Here is a 22,929-nt window from a genome sequence, read left to right on the forward strand (position 1 = left end):
TCATATTCTCCGTTATAATATAAAAAAGGCCCATTTTTTATGTAAATTAGTTCATTTTGGGTTACTGAACCAGTCCAGATTTTTATTTTGAACTATTTACCTGAACATTTCCAAGCTTACGATGAAGACTTTCTGTTTTATTTTAGAATATTCACATTTGAACTGGAAGAAGGGTTTAAAAGTGAAAGCACTTTTATATTTAGATTCTTCTTTTCCAGGAGTTCAGATGTAACTGGGCAAATCGACTTCATTTGGTCAGACCTTTGGCAAAGTGCATAGAGAGGAAGAATTTTTTTTTTTTGAAGTTATGATACTGTATGTAGGGTTCCATGGTGTAATGGTCAGCACTTTGGACTCTGAATCCAGCGATCCGAGTTCAAATCTCGGTGGAACCTGATCTTTGCTTTCAACAACCAGCTCTTCCCTTTGTCATGTTTGATGATAACACTGAATCTGTCATATATCAATACCTCACTTACGGTTACTCATTTAATGCTAGTTTTCATACACAGCTGCTGCACAAACAGACTCAACAACACTTTTATCCCCCTGGCCGTAAGACTGTACAACTCTTCTCTGGGTGGCCAGGGATAGTCATGATTTAACCCATATTCACATGCATATCAGAACTGTTTGCACATGAGCACATCACACAATTTCATATTCATTTTTTCATACTTATATCCTATTACACTTTTACAGTAATGCGCTGCATTATTATGTTATTATGTTGTGACTAGGGCTGTCAAACGATTATTTTTTAATCGCGATTAATCACACTTTTTCCATAGTTAACTCACGATTATTCTCTATTTTGAAAATTTAGTTAGAATCAAATAAACAAAGAAAAAATGGCTTTTATCTTTATATCTATAAATTATATAGCCTGTATATATCCTGTAAACCTTTCTTTCTTTGCCTCTGTCACAACTTCGCGATTAATCACACTTTTTCCATAGTTAACTCACGATTATTCTCTATTTTGTAAATTTAGTTAGAATCAAATAAACACAAAGAAAAAATAGGCTTTTCTCTTTATATCTATAAATTATATAGCCTGTATATATCCTGTAAACCTTTCTTTCTTTGCCTCTGTCACAACTTCGCGATTAATCACACTTTTTCCATAGTTAACTCACAATTATTCTCTATTTTGAAACTTTAGTTAGAATCAAATAAACACAAAGAAAAAATGTCTTTTATCTTTATATCTATAAATTATATAGCCTGTATATATCCTGTAAACCTTTCTTTCTTTGCCTCTGTCACAACTTCGCGATTAATCACACTTTTTCCATAGTTAACTCACGATTATTCTCTATTTTGTAAATTTAGTTAGAATCAAATAAACACAAAGAAAAATTGGCTTTTCTCTTTATATCTATACATTATATACCCTGTATATATACCCTGTAAACCTTTCTTTCTTTGCCTCTGTCACAACTTCATTTAAGAGTGCTTCAAACTCATATTATCTAAATGCTTTGACGTAAGTCTTAAGATTAAGAAATAAGACTGAAATAACTCATTTGTGCTTTTCTCTGTTAGATAATGGTTCATACGAATTAATCAACAATGGTTAATATTTTGTATTAATGGTCATATTCTCCGTTATAATATAAAAAAGGCCCATTTTTTATGTAAATTAGTTCATTTTGGGTTACTGAACCAGTCCAGATTTTTATTTTGAACTATTTACCTGAACATTTCCAAGCTTACGATGAAGACTTTCTGTTTTATTTTAGAATATTCACATTTGAACTGGAAGAAGGGTTTAAAAGTGAAAGCACTTTTATATTTAGATTCTTCTTTTCCAGGAGTTCAGATGTAACTGGGCAAATCGACTTCATTTGGTCAGACCTTTGGCAAAGTGCATAGAGAGGAAGAATTTTTTTTTTTTTGAAGTTATGATACTGTATGTAGGGTTCCATGGTGTAATGGTCAGCACTTTGGACTCTGAATCCAGCGATCCGAGTTCAAATCTCGGTGGAACCTGATCTTTGCTTTCAACAACCAGCTCTTCCCTTTGTCATGTTTGATGATAACACTGAATCTGTCATATATCAATACCTCACTTACGGTTACTCATTTAATGCTAGTTTTCATACACAGCTGCTGCACAAACAGACTCAACAACACTTTTATCCCCCTGGCCGTAAGACTGTACAACTCTTCTCTGGGTGGCCAGGGATAGTCATGATTTAACCCATATTCACATGCATATCAGAACTGTTTGCACATGAGCACATCACACAATTTCATATTCATTTTTTCATACTTATATCCTATTACACTTTTACAGTAATGCGCTGCATTATTATGTTATTATGTTGTGACTAGGGCTGTCAAACGATTATTTTTTAATCGCGATTAATCACACTTTTTCCATAGTTAACTCACGATTATTCTCTATTTTGAAAATTTAGTTAGAATCAAATAAACAAAGAAAAAATGGCTTTTATCTTTATATCTATAAATTATATAGCCTGTATATACCCTGTAAACCTTTCTTTCTTTGCCTCTGTCACAACTTCGCGATTAATCACACTTTTTCCATAGTTAACTCACGATTATTCTCTATTTTGTAAATTTAGTTAGAATCAAATAAACACAAAGAAAAATAGGCTTTTCTCTTTATATCTATACATTATATACCCTGTATATATACCCTGTAAACCTTTCTTTCTTTGCCTCTGTCACAACTTCATTTAAGAGTGCTTCAAACTCAAATTATCTAAATGCTTTGAAGTAAGTCTTAAGATTAAGAAATAAGACTGAAATAACTCATTTGTGCTTTTCTCTGTTAGATAATGGTTCAAACGAATTAATCAACAATGGTTGATATTTTGTATTAATGGTCATATTCTCCGTTATAATATACAAAAGGCCCATTTTTTATGTAAATGAGTTCATTTTGGGTTACTGAACCAGTCCAGATTTTTATTTTGAACTATTTACCTGAACATTTCCAAGCTTACGGTGAAGACTTTCTGTTTGATTTTAGAATATTCACATTTGAACTGGAAGAAGGGTTTAAGAGTGAAAGCACTTTTATATTTAGATTCTTCTTTTCCAGGAGTTCAGATGTAACTGGGCAAATCGACTTCATTTGGTCAGACCTTTGGCAAAGTGCATAGAGAGGAAGAATTTTTTTTTTTTTGAAGTTATGATCCTGTATGTAGGGTTCCATGGTGTAATGGTCAGCACTTTGGACTCTGAATCCAGTGATCCGAGTTCAAATCTCGGTGGAACCTGATCTTTGCTTTCAACAAAGTCATGTTTGATGAGAACGCTGAATCTGTCATATATGAATACCTCACTTACAGTTACTCATTTAATACTTGTTTTGATACACAAAATCCACTACACTAAATTTTGATGAGACAGAGGAGCATCATCAGCAGCAGGCTGCTGTCTCTGAGCTGCTCCACAAACAGACTCAACAACACTTTTGTCCCCCTGGTCATAAGACTGTACAACTCTTCTCTTGGTGGCCAGGGATAGTCATGATTTAACCCATATTCACATGCATATCAGAACTGTTTGCACATGAGCACATCACACAATTTCATATTCATTTTTTCATACTTATATCCTATTACACTTTTACAGTAATGCGCTGCATTATTATGTTATTATGTTGTGACTAGGGCTGTCAAACGATTATTTTTTAATCGCGATTAATCACACTTTTTCCATAGTTAACTCACGATTATTCTCTATTTTGAAAATTTAGTTAGAATCAAATAAACAAAGAAAAAATGGCTTTTATCTTTATATCTATAAATTATATAGCCTGTATATACCCTGTAAACCTTTCTTTCTTTGCCTCTGTCACAACTTCGCGATTAATCACACTTTTTCCATAGTTAACTCACGATTATTCTCTATTTTGTAAATTTAGTTAGAATCAAATAAACACAAAGAAAAAATGGCTTTTATCTTTATATCTATAAATTATATAGCCTGTATATACCCTGTAAACCTTTCTTTCTTTGCCTCTGTCACAACTTCGCGATTAATCACACTTTTTCCATAGTTAACTCACGATTATTCTCTATTTTGTAAATTTAGTTAGAATCAAATAAACACAAAGAAAAATAGGCTTTTCTCTTTATATCTATACATTATATACCCTGTATATATACCCTGTAAACCTTTCTTTCTTTGCCTCTGTCACAACTTCATTTAAGAGTGCTTCAAACTCAAATTATCTAAATGCTTTGAAGTAAGTCTTAAGATTAAGAAATAAGACTGAAATAACTCATTTGTGCTTTTCTCTGTTAGATAATGGTTCAAACGAATTAATCAACAATGGTTGATATTTTGTATTAATGGTCATATTCTCCGTTATAATATACAAAAGGCCCATTTTTTATGTAAATGAGTTCATTTTGGGTTACTGAACCAGTCCAGATTTTTATTTTGAACTATTTACCTGAACATTTCCAAGCTTACGGTGAAGACTTTCTGTTTGATTTTAGAATATTCACATTTGAACTGGAAGAAGGGTTTAAGAGTGAAAGCACTTTTATATTTAGATTCTTCTTTTCCAGGAGTTCAGATGTAACTGGGCAAATCGACTTCATTTGGTCAGACCTTTGGCAAAGTGCATAGAGAGGAAGAATTTTTTTTTTTTTGAAGTTATGATACTGTATGTAGGGTTCCATGGTGTAATGGTCAGCACTTTGGACTCTGAATCCAGTGATCCGAGTTCAAATCTCGGTGGAACCTGATCTTTGCTTTCAACAAAGTCATGTTTGATGAGAACGCTGAATCTGTCATATATGAATACCTCACTTACAGTTACTCATTTAATACTTGTTTTGATACACAAAATCCACTACACTAAATTTTGATGAGACAGAGGAGCATCATCAGCAGCAGGCTGCTGTCTCTGAGCTGCTCCACAAACAGACTCAACAACACTTTTGTCCCCCTGGTCATAAGACTGTACAACTCTTCTCTTGGTGGCCAGGGATAGTCATGATTTAACCCATATTCACATGCATATCAGAACTGTTTGCACATGAGCACATCACACAATTTCATATTCATTTTTTCATACTTATATCCTATTACACTTTTACAGTAATGCGCTGCATTATTATGTTATTATGTTGTGACTAGGGCTGTCAAACGATTATTTTTTAATCGCGATTAATCACACTTTTTCCATAGTTAACTCACGATTATTCTCTATTTTGAAAATTTAGTTAGAATCAAATAAACAAAGAAAAATGGCTTTTATCTTTATATCTATAAATTATATAGCCTGTATATACCCTGTAAACCTTTCTTTCTTTGCCTCTGTCACAACTTCGCGATTAATCACACTTTTTCCATAGTTAACTCACGATTATTCTCTATTTTGTAAATTTAGTTAGAATCAAATAAACACAAAGAAAAAATGTCTTTTATCTTTATATCTATAAATTATATAGCCTGTATATATCCTGTAAACCTTTCTTTCTTTGCCTCTGTCACAACTTCGCGATTAATCACACTTTTTCCATAGTTAACTCACGATTATTCTCTATTTTGAAACTTTAGTTAGAATCAAATAAACACAAAGAAAAAATGTCTTTTATCTTTATATCTATAAATTATATAGCCTGTATATATCCTGTAAACCTTTCTTTCTTTGCCTCTGTCACAACTTCGCGATTAATCACACTTTTTCCATAGTTAACTCACGATTATTCTCTATTTTGTAAATTTAGTTAGAATCAAATAAACACAAAGAAAAATTGGCTTTTCTCTTTATATCTATACATTATATACCCTGTATATATACCCTGTAAACCTTTCTTTCTTTGCCTCTGTCACAACTTCATTTAAGAGTGCTTCAAACTCATATTATCTAAATGCTTTGACGTAAGTCTTAAGATTAAGAAATAAGACTGAAATAACTCATTTGTGCTTTTCTCTGTTAGATAATGGTTCATACGAATTAATCAACAATGGTTAATATTTTGTATTAATGGTCATATTCTCCGTTATAATATAAAAAAGGCCCATTTTTTATGTAAATTAGTTCATTTTGGGTTACTGAACCAGTCCAGATTTTTATTTTGAACTATTTACCTGAACATTTCCAAGCTTACGATGAAGACTTTCTGTTTTATTTTAGAATATTCACATTTGAACTGGAAGAAGGGTTTAAAAGTGAAAGCACTTTTATATTTAGATTCTTCTTTTCCAGGAGTTCAGATGTAACTGGGCAAATCGACTTCATTTGGTCAGACCTTTGGCAAAGTGCATAGAGAGGAAGAATTTTTTTTTTTTTGAAGTTATGATACTGTATGTAGGGTTCCATGGTGTAATGGTCAGCACTTTGGACTCTGAATCCAGCGATCCGAGTTCAAATCTCGGTGGAACCTGATCTTTGCTTTCAACAACCAGCTCTTCCCTTTGTCATGTTTGATGATAACACTGAATCTGTCATATATCAATACCTCACTTACGGTTACTCATTTAATGCTAGTTTTCATACACAGCTGCTGCACAAACAGACTCAACAACACTTTTATCCCCCTGGCCGTAAGACTGTACAACTCTTCTCTGGGTGGCCAGGGATAGTCATGATTTAACCCATATTCACATGCATATCAGAACTGTTTGCACATGAGCACATCACACAATTTCATATTCATTTTTTCATACTTATATCCTATTACACTTTTACAGTAATGCGCTGCATTATTATGTTATTATGTTGTGACTAGGGCTGTCAAACGATTATTTTTTAATCGCGATTAATCACACTTTTTCCATAGTTAACTCACGATTATTCTCTATTTTGAAAATTTAGTTAGAATCAAATAAACAAAGAAAAAATGGCTTTTATCTTTATATCTATAAATTATATAGCCTGTATATATCCTGTAAACCTTTCTTTCTTTGCCTCTGTCACAACTTCGCGATTAATCACACTTTTTCCATAGTTAACTCACGATTATTCTCTATTTTGTAAATTTAGTTAGAATCAAATAAACACAAAGAAAAAATAGGCTTTTCTCTTTATATCTATAAATTATATAGCCTGTATATATCCTGTAAACCTTTCTTTCTTTGCCTCTGTCACAACTTCGCGATTAATCACACTTTTTCCATAGTTAACTCACAATTATTCTCTATTTTGAAACTTTAGTTAGAATCAAATAAACACAAAGAAAAAATGTCTTTTATCTTTATATCTATAAATTATATAGCCTGTATATATCCTGTAAACCTTTCTTTCTTTGCCTCTGTCACAACTTCGCGATTAATCACACTTTTTCCATAGTTAACTCACGATTATTCTCTATTTTGTAAATTTAGTTAGAATCAAATAAACACAAAGAAAAATTGGCTTTTCTCTTTATATCTATACATTATATACCCTGTATATATACCCTGTAAACCTTTCTTTCTTTGCCTCTGTCACAACTTCATTTAAGAGTGCTTCAAACTCATATTATCTAAATGCTTTGACGTAAGTCTTAAGATTAAGAAATAAGACTGAAATAACTCATTTGTGCTTTTCTCTGTTAGATAATGGTTCATACGAATTAATCAACAATGGTTAATATTTTGTATTAATGGTCATATTCTCCGTTATAATATAAAAAAGGCCCATTTTTTATGTAAATTAGTTCATTTTGGGTTACTGAACCAGTCCAGATTTTTATTTTGAACTATTTACCTGAACATTTCCAAGCTTACGATGAAGACTTTCTGTTTTATTTTAGAATATTCACATTTGAACTGGAAGAAGGGTTTAAAAGTGAAAGCACTTTTATATTTAGATTCTTCTTTTCCAGGAGTTCAGATGTAACTGGGCAAATCGACTTCATTTGGTCAGACCTTTGGCAAAGTGCATAGAGAGGAAGAATTTTTTTTTTTTTTAAGTTATGATACTGTATGTAGGGTTCCATGGTGTAATGGTCAGCACTTTGGACTCTGAATCCAGCGATCCGAGTTCAAATCTCGGTGGAACCTGATCTTTGCTTTCAACAACCAGCTCTTCCCTTTGTCATGTTTGATGATAACACTGAATCTGTCATATATCAATACCTCACTTACGGTTACTCATTTAATGCTAGTTTTCATACACAGCTGCTGCACAAACAGACTCAACAACACTTTTATCCCCCTGGCCGTAAGACTGTACAACTCTTCTCTGGGTGGCCAGGGATAGTCATGATTTAACCCATATTCACATGCATATCAGAACTGTTTGCACATGAGCACATCACACAATTTCATATTCATTTTTTCATACTTATATCCTATTACACTTTTACAGTAATGCGCTGCATTATTATGTTATTATGTTGTGACTAGGGCTGTCAAACGATTATTTTTTAATCGCGATTAATCACACTTTTTCCATAGTTAACTCACGATTATTCTCTATTTTGAAAATTTAGTTAGAATCAAATAAACAAAGAAAAAATGGCTTTTATCTTTATATCTATAAATTATATAGCCTGTATATATCCTGTAAACCTTTCTTTCTTTGCCTCTGTCACAACTTCGCGATTAATCACACTTTTTCCATAGTTAACTCACGATTATTCTCTATTTTGTAAATTTAGTTAGAATCAAATAAACACAAAGAAAAAATAGGCTTTTCTCTTTATATCTATAAATTATATAGCCTGTATATATCCTGTAAACCTTTCTTTCTTTGCCTCTGTCACAACTTCGCGATTAATCACACTTTTTCCATAGTTAACTCACAATTATTCTCTATTTTGAAACTTTAGTTAGAATCAAATAAACACAAAGAAAAAATGTCTTTTATCTTTATATCTATAAATTATATAGCCTGTATATATCCTGTAAACCTTTCTTTCTTTGCCTCTGTCACAACTTCGCGATTAATCACACTTTTTCCATAGTTAACTCACGATTATTCTCTATTTTGTAAATTTAGTTAGAATCAAATAAACACAAAGAAAAATTGGCTTTTCTCTTTATATCTATACATTATATACCCTGTATATATACCCTGTAAACCTTTCTTTCTTTGCCTCTGTCACAACTTCATTTAAGAGTGCTTCAAACTCATATTATCTAAATGCTTTGACGTAAGTCTTAAGATTAAGAAATAAGACTGAAATAACTCATTTGTGCTTTTCTCTGTTAGATAATGGTTCATACGAATTAATCAACAATGGTTAATATTTTGTATTAATGGTCATATTCTCCGTTATAATATAAAAAAGGCCCATTTTTTATGTAAATTAGTTCATTTTGGGTTACTGAACCAGTCCAGATTTTTATTTTGAACTATTTACCTGAACATTTCCAAGCTTACGATGAAGACTTTCTGTTTTATTTTAGAATATTCACATTTGAACTGGAAGAAGGGTTTAAAAGTGAAAGCACTTTTATATTTAGATTCTTCTTTTCCAGGAGTTCAGATGTAACTGGGCAAATCGACTTCATTTGGTCAGACCTTTGGCAAAGTGCATAGAGAGGAAGAATTTTTTTTTTTTTTAAGTTATGATACTGTATGTAGGGTTCCATGGTGTAATGGTCAGCACTTTGGACTCTGAATCCAGCAATCCGAGTTCAAATCTCGGTGGAACCTGATCTTTGCTTTCAACAACCAGCTCTTCCCTTTGTCATGTTTGATGATAACACTGAATCTGTCATATATCAATACCTCACTTACGGTTACTCATTTAATGCTAGTTTTCATACACAGCTGCTGCACAAACAGACTCAACAACACTTTTATCCCCCTGGCCGTAAGACTGTACAACTCTTCTCTGGGTGGCCAGGGATAGTCATGATTTAACCCATATTCACATGCATATCAGAACTGTTTGCACATGAGCACATCACACAATTTCATATTCATTTTTTCATACTTATATCCTATTACACTTTTACAGTAATGCGCTGCATTATTATGTTATTATGTTGTGACTAGGGCTGTCAAACGATTATTTTTTAATCGCGATTAATCACACTTTTTCCATAGTTAACTCACGATTATTCTCTATTTTGAAAATTTAGTTAGAATCAAATAAACAAAGAAAAAATGGCTTTTATCTTTATATCTATAAATTATATAGCCTGTATATACCCTGTAAACCTTTCTTTCTTTGCCTCTGTCACAACTTCGCGATTAATCACACTTTTTCCATAGTTAACTCACGATTATTCTCTATTTTGTAAATTTAGTTAGAATCAAATAAACACAAAGAAAAATAGGCTTTTCTCTTTATATCTATACATTATATACCCTGTATATATACCCTGTAAACCTTTCTTTCTTTGCCTCTGTCACAACTTCATTTAAGAGTGCTTCAAACTCAAATTATCTAAATGCTTTGAAGTAAGTCTTAAGATTAAGAAATAAGACTGAAATAACTCATTTGTGCTTTTCTCTGTTAGATAATGGTTCAAACGAATTAATCAACAATGGTTGATATTTTGTATTAATGGTCATATTCTCCGTTATAATATACAAAAGGCCCATTTTTTATGTAAATGAGTTCATTTTGGGTTACTGAACCAGTCCAGATTTTTATTTTGAACTATTTACCTGAACATTTCCAAGCTTACGGTGAAGACTTTCTGTTTGATTTTAGAATATTCACATTTGAACTGGAAGAAGGGTTTAAGAGTGAAAGCACTTTTATATTTAGATTCTTCTTTTCCAGGAGTTCAGATGTAACTGGGCAAATCGACTTCATTTGGTCAGACCTTTGGCAAAGTGCATAGAGAGGAAGAATTTTTTTTTTTTTGAAGTTATGATACTGTATGTATGGTTCCATGGTGTAATGGTCAGCACTTTGGACTCTGAATCCAGTGATCCGAGTTCAAATCTCGGTGGAACCTGATCTTTGCTTTCAACAAAGTCATGTTTGATGAGAACGCTGAATCTGTCATATATGAATACCTCACTTACAGTTACTCATTTAATACTTGTTTTGATACACAAAATCCACTACACTAAATTTTGATGAGACAGAGGAGCATCATCAGCAGCAGGCTGCTGTCTCTGAGCTGCTCCACAAACAGACTCAACAACACTTTTGTCCCCCTGGTCATAAGACTGTACAACTCTTCTCTTGGTGGCCAGGGATAGTCATGATTTAACCCATATTCACATGCATATCAGAACTGTTTGCACATGAGCACATCACACAATTTCATATTCATTTTTTCATACTTATATCCTATTACACTTTTACAGTAATGCGCTGCATTATTATGTTATTATGTTGTGACTAGGGCTGTCAAACGATTATTTTTTAATCGCGATTAATCACACTTTTTCCATAGTTAACTCACGATTATTCTCTATTTTGAAAATTTAGTTAGAATCAAATAAACAAAGAAAAAATGGCTTTTATCTTTATATCTATAAATTATATAGCCTGTATATACCCTGTAAACCTTTCTTTCTTTGCCTCTGTCACAACTTCGCGATTAATCACACTTTTTCCATAGTTAACTCACGATTATTCTCTATTTTGTAAATTTAGTTAGAATCAAATAAACACAAAGAAAAAATGTCTTTTATCTTTATATCTATAAATTATATAGCCTGTATATATCCTGTAAACCTTTCTTTCTTTGCCTCTGTCACAACTTCGCGATTAATCACACTTTTTCCATAGTTAACTCACGATTATTCTCTATTTTGAAACTTTAGTTAGAATCAAATAAACACAAAGAAAAAATGTATTTTATCTTTATATCTATAAATTATATAGCCTGTATATATCCTGTAAACCTTTCTTTCTTTGCCTCTGTCACAACTTCGCGATTAATCACACTTTTTCCATAGTTAACTCACGATTATTCTCTATTTTGTAAATTTAGTTAGAATCAAATAAACACAAAGAAAAATTGGCTTTTCTCTTTATATCTATACATTATATACCCTGTATATATACCCTGTAAACCTTTCTTTCTTTGCCTCTGTCACAACTTCATTTAAGAGTGCTTCAAACTCATATTATCTAAATGCTTTGACGTAAGTCTTAAGATTAAGAAATAAGACTGAAATAACTCATTTGTGCTTTTCTCTGTCAGATTATGGTTCAAACGAATTAATCAACAATGGTTAATATTTTGTATTAATGGTCATATTCTCCGTTATAATATAAAAAAGGCCCATTTTTTATGTAAATTAGTTCATTTTGGGTTACTGAACCAGTCCAGATTTTTATTTTGAAGTATTTACCTGAACATTTCCAAGCTTACGGTGAAGACTTTCTGTTTTATTTTAGAATATTCACATTTGAACTGGAAGAAGGGTTTAAGAGTGAAAGCACTTTTATATTTAGATTCTTCTTTTCCAGGAGTTCAGATGTAACTGGGCAAATGGACTTCATTTGGTCAGACCTTTGGCAAAGTGCATAGAGAGGAAGAATTTTTTTTTTTTTGAAGTTATGATACTGTATGTAGGGTTCCATGGTGTAATGGTCAGCACTTTGGACTCTGAATCCAGCGATCTGAGTTCAAATCTCGGTGGAACCTGATCTTTGCTTTCAACAACCAGTTCTTCCCTTTGTCATGTTTGATGATAACACTGAATCTGTCATATATCAATACCTCACTTAGAGTTACTCATTTAATACTTGTTTTGATACACAACATCCACTACACTAAATTCTGATGAGACAGAGGAGCATCATCATCAGCAGGCTGCTGTCTCTGAGCTGCTCCACAAACAGACTCAACAACACCTTTGTCCCCCTGGTCATAAGACTGGACAACTCTTCATTGGGTGGCCAGGGATAATCATGATTAAACCCATATTCACATGCATATCAGAACTGTTTGCACATGAGCACATCACACAATTTCATATTCATTTTTTCATACTTATACCCTATTACACTTTTACAGTAATGCGCTGCATTATCATGTTATTATGTTGTTACTAGGGCTGTCAAACGATTATTTTTTAATGGCGATTAATCACACTTTTTCCATAGTTAACTCACGATTATTCTATTCTTGATTTTAGAATATTCGCATTTGAACTGGAAGAAGGGTTTAAGAGTGAAAGCACTTTGATATTTAGTTTCTTCTTTTCCAGGAGTTCAGATGTAACTGGGCAAATCGACTTCATTTGTTCATCTGCCAAACTTTGTTCAGACCTGTGGCAAAGTGCATATAGAGGAAGAATTATTATTTTTTTAGAGTTATGATACTGTATGTAGGGTTCCATGGCCGTACTCGCCGGTTTTCGGACTGCCTCAGAGGTCCTAACACTTCCGAACACATTCTGTCAGGTCCGAACACTTTCCTAACGACATCAAAGAGTTCCTAACGAGGTCCGAACACAGCCAAAAATGGGGCAAAAGGGACACGTGACGTGACGTCGGAGGGGGCGCGGTTAACGCTTTAGAGTGTCGGCCATATTTTTCTTCGCATACACTTGTGACAAGCACGGGAACAAGGTTTGTAAACTTGATTAATACACATAAAAGTAACGCCATGTATAAGCCGAATGTTAAACCGTGGGACAAACAATATGCAATTTAATCTTCCGTCCTCTCGGCACTTTATCCAAGTTGTATTTCAACTTCCTTGTAACGTAACCATTTTGCCAATGGAAGTTCTGCCTGTAGTAGCGTCGCTGTTCATACCAGCATTGTGTGGCGACGATGGGGATGTTAGTGATATGACAGAATCAGAAGACAAATAGTAACTTATTCTTTTGTTTATTTGCCGTATAAACTCTGCCGATTCCTCGGGGAAAGCCTTAAGATGTGAACTATTCTTTTTGCATTTATTGTCCGTCAGTGCAATAGTAATTCGTCGGCTATCTGTGGCGTTTTCTCCACTCTGGTAACGGAGCCTGGTTATGTGTTTGAGCAGAGCAGACAGATGTGTCCAGATGTATTAACCCTTGTGTTCTGGTCATATTTTTGTTACTCAGGCAATGTTTGTTGGTCTGGTGGACCCGCTGCATTTTTGGGGTTTTTCATTCAACACAATCAAACAATTTTATGTTAAAATACTTTACAGATATGTACTTCATCCCAATTACAATCAATATAAACAACATACATAATTAACATGTAATATGATCACATTTATGTATTAAAGTGCTATTAGTTTTTTTCAGTAAAATGTGATTAAAAAATAAAAAGGATGGAAAACATTCAAGAAATGTGCAAATGAAGCAAGGTTTTTTGGTATAACTATTATGTATTATTCATTTGAACTTTTTTAGAACTTTGAACATTTACAAAACATAAGTAAGATCTCAATCTCAGCTTGGCTGCTGACCACTTGGTCCTGGGGCCTGCTGCTGTCTAGCTGTGGTTCATTCTCGTTTAGGAGATAGCTGATGATTAATGTCATCCTCCTCTAAAAGTCACTGTCAGACTTGATCTTCATATTCTGAAACCTCCTCCCCCACATTGTCATCAAAAGTGTCTGTCTTGACCAAAATCAATTTCAAGGCCTTGTGTGCAATGAATCTTTTGGTTGTTGCAGAGAATTGGTTGTATTAGTAGTTATCACTGGGATAGCTATATTTATTGCCCCCCCCCCCCCCCCCCCCCCCCCAAAAAAAGAGGGAAAATGAAAAATGTGCGGGAATATGATAACAGGTGCAGGTGCGTGAATGTCGGTTTGACACACGCATGCGTGCGCTCACACACACACTATCAGCTGGCCAAGAGAGGAGGAGGACAGAGTTTAGGGACACAGGGCCTACAAGTTCCACACATTTATTAGACCTGGGTCCGATATAATATAAAAAAATAATTGTCATCACTGTGATCACAATTGTCATCACACGTTTTGATTTTTTTATCACAAGAAAGACGTTTTCTTGTGATAAAAAAATCAAAACGGGTCCCACAGACCTAAACCACACACAATTAAACATGCTTAATTGTGCCAAGTTTAAGTTTTACATCTGTCTGTGTAATAATAGTTATGATGATAATAATAATAACTTTATTCATATATAATATTTTAAAACATACATTTACAAAGTATTTCAGCAATAATAAAACAGTAATGCAAAACATAACTAGATATATATATACATAAATTATGTACCTACCTACATACATACATACCTGTATAATAACCAAGACAGGAAAACCGGACACATACTGGAAGGACATCTGTACAAAATATGCCCAGGGCCAGTACCATTTCTCCACTGGCAAACGACCAGGGGCCAAGAAATGGAAAAAGGCCTTGGAGCAAATAGATGCTTGCCCCCTGCAGAGCCACACAAAGGATCTGTTTGGGAGAAGGCTTCGGTGCTCCTGTGGGTTTCATAAGGTAGGTGAAATTATTTATTAAGTCATGATGATTCACTGTAGCATGTGCATTCATTTATTGAACAATATATATCTACACAATTAGAGAAAACTACTAGTGTTCTTAGTGTGGCCCTCTTTTTGTACCCCCCCCCCCCCCCGCAGTGGCAGGACCATCAGTGGAAGGACCATCAGTGGCAGGACAGGGAGTGCAATGTTACAAGTGCAACGAGTTTGTGGAAGGAGAAAAATTCTCTGAACACCTGTCTGACCACCATACAGAGGAGATGTGTGACACCTGTGGGGCCAAGGTGCAGGGTACTGTTGGTCTTTTGAACCATATACAAGCAGCTCACTATTCAGCATTAATCTCACTGCAAAAGCCACCACTATTACCACCTAAGCAAGTGTCATCTCTGCTCCCCCCTTCAAGTAGCTCTGCAACACCACATCACACTGCAACTCCACTGAGACCAACTTTTGTTAATTGGAAAGGTTTTCTTCCTGAACAATTTCGTAAGGTTATCCAGGAAGCAGATCAGGTGTGGATTGCAAAATGCCTATATGAGCCCACAGGCCAGCTGAAAAGGAACATAAAAGCATGTTGGTTTCACCCACCACTGGAGCCCAAACCATCTCCTCCTGAGCCTGGGTGGTACTACCGGCAGAGGATGTTCATCTGGGCACCAATGAGGATGTGGGGGATGCCACTGAAATGCCCACAATGTTCCCGAAAAATGAACAGCTCTGGGATTTACAGAAAGGTCAGAGAGGTGATTGATGTGGACAGCCGCTACTACCTAGTGGGAGGGGACTATCCACGTTGCAGCAAGTGCTCTCAGCCTGTCTGCCCATGGAGCCAGGATATGCTCTCCCAGCTGGATGTGGCACACAGGAGCCTGTTCCCTGCTGTCCTCACAACACAGCTGGCTCTGGACCGGAAATGCATGACTTTCCTGAAGCCTACCTCCAGTCTGCGATAGAGGAAGCGCACAGCGAGGAGTGGGCACGTTAGACCATCCGCTACCTCTCAGACTGTGAGCGCCATACGAAGATGGCTACCTTCGTCCCCTCCGCAGCTGTCCATAGTCCTCCACCACCCTTCAGGCCCCTTCCACTTGCCCGATGGTTTGAGACGGTCCACTCCAACGACATCCTCAGCCATCTGGATGAGATGAAGGGAGTGATCACCTCTACCTATGGTAGAATTCTTAAGATGGATTCAACAAAGAAGGTTAGGGTTTCAACAGTAAAAAAATATGGAAAATAGAACGTGTATAATTACAACAAACAGTTTGAAAGTAGTGTTTGTTTTACAGATCACCAAGAAGCTGGCTGGCGCTATTGGGGACAGCGCTGCATGGATGACAAACATCGGCAACGAGTTTGGCCAGGTTCTGAACTCTGTTCTGACGACGGGTGAAGGTGCAGGGTTGGAAGAGTTGTGCCATGGCATCGTCACTCGATATAAGAATGCGGGCCAAGCTGAACCTGAGGTCATCTATGTTGACCGGGACTGCTGCAGCCAGTCAGGTGGGTAAAAATGATAAAATTCTTTATCAAATATACGTTTGAAAAACGCCACGCACACACACTGTTACCACTCCACTTGTGGGAGGAGGGGTACTGGCAATTGGGCAGCGGCTGACTTTGTTTTTCACAGGTGTGTCTTCAGTGGTGAAACTCTTCCACCCATGGAAGTCTGCAGTGCGCTTGGACAGCTTCCATTTTATGCGACGTTTTAACTGCGGCCTCACTACAGAACACCACCCTCTGTATGGCATCTTTTGCACCAAGCTTTCCTCCTGTCTCTTCGAATGGGACCAGGAGGATGTGCATCGCCTGAAGGAGGCCAAGAGAGCAGAGTGGAAGAGCAGCCACAGTGGACATGCTCCCACCGAGGAACAGCTCATGGCCACCATCAGCCCAGGGGAACTGAAGAGGCACTGCAGGAGAAGGACTCGTGGAGTGGAAGAAATGAGGAGCATGATTTCAGGGCTGCTGGAATCAGTGTGGGAGCTGACAGACACCACAGGGCTGCATCTGGTGAACCATGAAAGCATGCGCCACGTTTGGGAGGTGCAGCAGAAGCACCTGGAGTGCCTCCAAGACCCTGCAGGTGTTGCTCTGTACACAAAGGTGGGGACTCTCCAGAAGGGCGGCAAAGAGCTGGACATCCTTAGGTGTGGTAGAGGATCCTCCTCCCTGGAGAGTTTTCACCGACACCAGTGTGCTTTCATTCCAGGTACATTCACATCTGTATTGTGCCTTTTTTTTTATGTTCTTTTCTATTTATGACAGAGAATGTGTTGTAATTATTCGAAATGACACAATTATCACTGTCGGGTATTCATGTGTCTTCACTTTACAATAATGGTTGAGTATTTTGTTTCTTAGGCTGGCGGTGCAATGCAGTGCACATGCAGATGTACATGCTGGAGGGCGCATCAAGGTGGAACATGGGCCGGGCCAAGGAGGCAGTAGCTGTGGAGGGGGCCTCAACCCTCCGAACCTTTGATGTCCGGTTGATGTCTCACCTCAACAACATGAGCCAGCGGGTCCATGGTTGTGCTCTGGTTCCCGAGTTCACCCCACCCGGGAAACCTACTGGTAAGAAAGATCTCAGAGCAACACTGGTAGACCAAATTATTACATCCTCTCCTGTTTTTCTTAAGATTGTGCTATACATGTAGGAGATAGATGTGTGTATGTAGGTCCGTTCTTGATCTTTGTATTTATACTGGTTACAGGGGAGCGCATTGCTGTGGAGTATCTATTGGCCCAGACCAACAGAGGTGACCTGCTTGCTCCACAGCACATGCCTGAAATCCCCTCCCAGGTGCTTGAGGAGGACGAGGATGAGCCAGATGCCACAGTAAACATGCCAGGTGATCTTGGGTCTGGTGATCCCTGGGATGAGGGTGAGCCTGACGCTGCTCTCTGCCAGTCAGCTGAGCTTGGGGCTGGTGATCCCAATCCTTCAAGTCCTGTGGAAGACCAGGTGTTGTCGGAGGGTGACACTGAACCCGGACCCCTCAACACAGAGGTCAATAACACTTTCTGTAACACCTTACTCAAAAACACAATATTTAACCGAAGAAAATCTGGTTAGATTTTAATAAGATAAATTAATTTAAAATCAGCATTGCTGACATAATTAGAAACAAGAGTGTACATTTATTTGCTTGTTTTTTTTCTTTTTATCACTTTTCAGACCAGCCAATGTGACTCCAGAGGTGTTGTGGGATGGGAGGCAGTTGATGCACTGGCAGCCTACCTAGTTGGTTTGAACCGGACAATCACTGCCTTGTCAGCCAAGGAGGAGGCAGACATAGTGCACCTGTACACTGCTCTCCATGCCATGGACAAGGCGCCTTCAAGGTACAAATAGTAATTATTTTGTACACCATGATGGAATGAATAAAGCATATGGAGGTCTCTTTCACCGTTTAGGTACACGCAGAAGGCTAAAAAGAAAGGATGCGCATCAGGAGGACCATGGAGAGCATCCAGGAAGCCGAGTGGCTCTGCTCCTGGACAGCAGGCGGCAGAGAGGTGTTTGAGCACAATTTGCTCTCATTTTGGTTCAATACAAGTCATTGAATTAGACAGCACTCATCATTGTGACAAGTATTTATTAAGTGTAAATTATTTTATTGCAGTCCCTGTTCTTTATGACTTTACATCCTTGTTCACAGTCCAGTTCATATCATCTTTCTCTCCCACAGACTATACATGACTCATGGCCAAGCAGCCCAGGACCCTGAAGCACACAGGGTCAGTGAGTGTGTTTGCCTCAGACTCTTTAAAGAATTTGAGCAAGCACGCAACCGGCCACGGGACGCAAAGGGGAAAACAATGCCCATCCCTCAGTCCATTGTTAGTGCCTACAGCCATGTCAAACAGCTGCTGGAGGACAGCAGGGTTGTCCTGGGTCAGAGCAACTTGGTTTTGGTGCCAGTTAATAACACCACTGTCTCTCTATGGTGTGTGCTATTTCGTTTACCTTTCCCATACAATCAAGATAAACAGTATATAAAGATTTCACCTCAAGAAAAACCGCCAACTGCATGCTTGTATATGGTATAACCTTAGGGGGATATGCTCACATGTTTAAAATAATGAATGTTTGTCTTGTAGGCTGCTTAGGAGGGATAAAAGGAAGGACAGGGACATGCTGCTGCAAGGCACTTCACTTCCTAAACATGTGCACCTGGCCAAGGAGTCTCTCCCTCCAGCAAATGCACTTCCGGCTGCCCCTGTGCCCCAGCATGAAGTGATAACTTTTGCAGAGCCTGAAAACCACGAGGGGGAAGCTTTCCCCCGCAAGCGCACTCTGACAGCAAACAGGCCTGTGTTTTATCCACCATTTCCTCCTCCCCCATTCCCTCCACAATTTGGGCCATTCCACCAAGCTCCTCCATTCCACCAAGCTTCTCCTTACCAGCAAGCTCCTCCATTCCACCAAGCTTCTCCATTCCACCAAGCTTCTCCTTACCAGCAAGCTCCTCCATTCCACCAAGCTTCTCCATTCCACCAAGCTCCTCCGTTCCTGCAAGCTCCTCCTCACCAGCAACCTCCTGCTCACCAGCAAGCTCCTCCTCACCAGCAACCTCCTGCTCACCAGCAAGCTCCTCCTCACCAGCAACCTCCTGCTCACCAGCAAGCTCCTGCTCACCAGCAAGCTCCTGCTCACCAGCAAGCTCCTGCTCACCAGCAAACATGCCTTCCATCTGAGCCAAGGCAACGTGCCTGGAGACTACATAAAGCTGCCCAGGAAGATGAGGAGCTAGCGACGAGGGGGGAGCCACCACGGAAACGGCTGGCAAAGGAAAAGTATCATTACACCTGCAAGGAGTGTGGCCTGGAAAAAAATAAAGGGACTGGACACACCCAGCTGAAGGGGCGGTGGTACTGTCCAGCCTCAGGACTGACCCTGGATCAGTGGAAGGACAGTTTACGTTAAGTGTCTGTCTGTCTGCCTGTCTGTCTGTCTGTTCGCAGATGATTGCTCGTCTGTTACTGTGTTATTATTGTTAGTAATAAAGTTTGATAATTTTACTTGAATCAAGAACAGCCTTCACATTTTTATTTAATTTCCCTTTGCAAAACAGGGCGACAGTGAGTGTGAGTGACATCCATTTAATGCAATTGTCAAAAGTGAAGCCGGAATTACTTGGAGAATTATTTTACATTTATTAATAAAACCCAACACTCTTTGTCTCAACCAAAGATTTTTTTAAAATACTTTCTTTGCTCAATTTGAAATTTGTTTCATTCACTTGTGTTGCACAAATAGTGATACAGATAGATAGCTAGTCTCTCAAATAATTGAGTGTACCAAAAAAAGAGGGGAAAAATTATGGGAGACTTATTTACATTTACAGTTATACACATTTTGTGTGCTGCCCCCTACAGTAGGCTTTAGTAACGTCCAAAGCACTGTGGTATGTTGGGGTGTTGCCACAATACAGGTTCGAATCCCTTACAAATCACTCAAGACCAGCAGCTCTTACAATACATGCTGTCATCTCATATTCAACTATCTTACACTTGTTTGCTTTTATCAAAGCACTTTGGAAGGCATTTCACTTGGCACCAAATGTATTGCCACCACGAGAAGCCTGGCCTGCAGGGACTATCTTCCCCCTAACCTCTCCTTCATACCACTCTTCCATAAAGCTCACTTCCAAGTACCTTGTCCAACAACAGAAAACCGGTTGTTTCATTCTTGTCTTGTCCAAAGCCAACAAGGACTTTGCATACCAGGGACGATCTGTCGAGGTCTTTTGTCACAACCAGTGTTTTGTTTTCAGACGATTTTTCCACAAAAATGACTGAAAAACAGGAGGTTTTACGGTGGTGTTGAGTACATGCCAAAATGTTAATATGTAACAATAACTTGAGTTGTGGACAAAGGATTCTCATGCACCAAGCCCCTTCCCTGGGATTCAGAGCGGTCCTAAGACGTCAGAGTAACATGACGGCACGAAGAATGTTGCTGTAAACTGATGATATAGCGCGAGCCACGCATGGAGTAAATGTGGTTTGCCTTGCCAGTGAAAACCATTCTCAAGGAGAAGTAGAAAATGTCAGAAGTGGTATTTGAACCCACGCCTCCAGGAGAGACTGCGACCTTAACGCAGCGCCTTAGACCACTCGGCCATCTTGACCATAGAAGGGATTCTTGCACAATAGTGTCGGCGGGCCCAGGGATCATTCGAGTGAATATGTGGGTCTGCATGGTATTCAAGTGTCTTGGCTGTTGTTTAAGAGGACTCCTGAGGCAAACAAATAGTAGGCATAGCATTTGGAAGCAAGAACTCTTCAGATGTAAAACGTCTGCAAATATCTTTAAACTGGACGACACAGTGCCAGAATAGCAATACAACGTAGCATAGCCAAGCAAGGAGTGAAGTTAGGTTGCCTTGCCAGTGAAAACCATTCTCTTGGAGAAGGTTGCTTTGTCAAAAGTGGGATTTGAACCAACGCCTCCAGGGGAGGGAGGAGGGATCATTCAAGTGAATATGTGGGTCTACGTGCTGTTCATGTGTCTTGGCTGTTGTTTAAGTTGTTTACATAATAGTCTGGAGGCTCATCAGCTATTATGTAAGCACTTTTCCATAAAGCTCACTTCCAAGTACCTTGTCCAACAACAGAAAACCTGTTGTTTCATTCTTGTCTTGTCCAAAGCCAACAAGGACGTCCCCCTAAACTCTCCTTCATACCACTCTTCCATAAAGCTCACTTCCAAGTACTTTGTCCAACCACAGAAATCCTGTGGTTTCATTCTTGTCTTGTCCAAAGCCAACAAGGACTTTGCATACCAGGGACGATCTGTCGAGGTCTTTTGTCACGACCAGTGTTTTGTTTTCAGACGATTTTTCCACAAAAATGACAGAAAAACAGGAGGTTTTACGGTGGTGTTGAGTACATGCCAAAATGTTAATATGTAACAATAACTTGAGTTGTGGACAAAGGATTCTCATGCACCAAGCCCCTTCCCTGCGATTCAGAGCGGTCCTAAGACATCAGAGTAACATGACGGCACAAAGAATGTTGCTGTAAACTAGATGATATAGCGCTAGCCACGCAAGGAGTAAATGTGGTTTGCCTTGCCAGTGAAAACCATTCTCTTGGAGAAGGTTGCTTTGTCAGAAGTGGGATTTGAACTCACACCTCCAGGGGAGGGAGGAGTGTTGGCGGGCCCAGGGATCATTCGAGTGAATATGTGGGTCTACGTGCTGTTCATGTGTCTTGGCTGTTGTTTAAGTTGTTTAATAACCACAATAATGTCACGTGTACATAAAATCATTTAAGAAATTAAAAAGGGGGAAAAGGAGAGCAAAGTGAGGAAAGGTGTGACAGATGATGTCCCACAGCAGTCTAAGCCTATAGCAGCTTGGGCAACATGGGATGTTTCAGGATTACCTGAGCCATCCCTAACTATAAGCTTTATCAAAAAGCATTTGGAAGCAAGAACTCTTCAGATTTAAAATGGCCGCAATAATCTTTAAACTAGACGATACAGTGCCAGTTTAGCAATACAACATAGCATAGTCAAGCAAGGAGTGAACGTGGGTTGCCTTGCCAGTAAAAATCATTCTGTTGGAGAAGTTTGAAATGTCAGAAGTGGAATTTGAACCCCGCCTCCAAGGGAAACTGCGGTCTTAACGCAGCG

General features: G+C 37.9%; 10 non-coding genes across 10 annotated transcripts; 9 read left to right on the top strand and 1 right to left on the bottom strand.

Moving 5' to 3' along the window:
* The first annotated feature begins 323 nt into the window (after positions 1–323).
* trnaq-cug (transfer RNA glutamine (anticodon CUG)) lies at positions 324–395 on the top strand. The gene has a single exon. It is a non-coding gene; the product is annotated as a tRNA-Gln (tRNA).
* A 1,528-nt stretch (positions 396–1,923) lies between these two features.
* Positions 1,924–1,995, top strand: trnaq-cug (transfer RNA glutamine (anticodon CUG)). The gene has a single exon. It is a non-coding gene; the product is annotated as a tRNA-Gln (tRNA).
* Positions 1,996–3,182: 1,187 nt separating this feature from the next.
* trnaq-cug (transfer RNA glutamine (anticodon CUG)) lies at positions 3,183–3,254 on the top strand. The gene has a single exon. It is a non-coding gene; the product is annotated as a tRNA-Gln (tRNA).
* A 1,408-nt stretch (positions 3,255–4,662) lies between these two features.
* trnaq-cug (transfer RNA glutamine (anticodon CUG)) lies at positions 4,663–4,734 on the top strand. The gene has a single exon. It is a non-coding gene; the product is annotated as a tRNA-Gln (tRNA).
* A 1,577-nt stretch (positions 4,735–6,311) lies between these two features.
* Positions 6,312–6,383, top strand: trnaq-cug (transfer RNA glutamine (anticodon CUG)). Its single transcript has one exon. It is a non-coding gene; the product is annotated as a tRNA-Gln (tRNA).
* A 1,528-nt stretch (positions 6,384–7,911) lies between these two features.
* Positions 7,912–7,983, top strand: trnaq-cug (transfer RNA glutamine (anticodon CUG)). The gene has a single exon. It is a non-coding gene; the product is annotated as a tRNA-Gln (tRNA).
* A 1,528-nt stretch (positions 7,984–9,511) lies between these two features.
* trnaq-cug (transfer RNA glutamine (anticodon CUG)) lies at positions 9,512–9,583 on the top strand. The gene has a single exon. It is a non-coding gene; the product is annotated as a tRNA-Gln (tRNA).
* A 1,187-nt stretch (positions 9,584–10,770) lies between these two features.
* Positions 10,771–10,842, top strand: trnaq-cug (transfer RNA glutamine (anticodon CUG)). Its single transcript has one exon. It is a non-coding gene; the product is annotated as a tRNA-Gln (tRNA).
* Positions 10,843–12,420: 1,578 nt separating this feature from the next.
* On the top strand, positions 12,421–12,492 carry trnaq-cug (transfer RNA glutamine (anticodon CUG)). The gene has a single exon. It is a non-coding gene; the product is annotated as a tRNA-Gln (tRNA).
* An 8,846-nt stretch (positions 12,493–21,338) lies between these two features.
* On the bottom strand, positions 21,339–21,421 carry trnal-aag (transfer RNA leucine (anticodon AAG)). Its single transcript has one exon. It is a non-coding gene; the product is annotated as a tRNA-Leu (tRNA).
* Between the last annotated feature and the right edge of the window lie 1,508 nt (positions 21,422–22,929).

The sequence above is a fragment of the Leuresthes tenuis genome, unplaced genomic scaffold (assembly GCF_036924035.1).
Source record: "Leuresthes tenuis unplaced genomic scaffold, fLeuTen1.0.hap1 SCAF_19, whole genome shotgun sequence".
NCBI classification, from domain to species: Eukaryota; Metazoa; Chordata; class Actinopteri; order Atheriniformes; family Atherinopsidae; genus Leuresthes; species Leuresthes tenuis.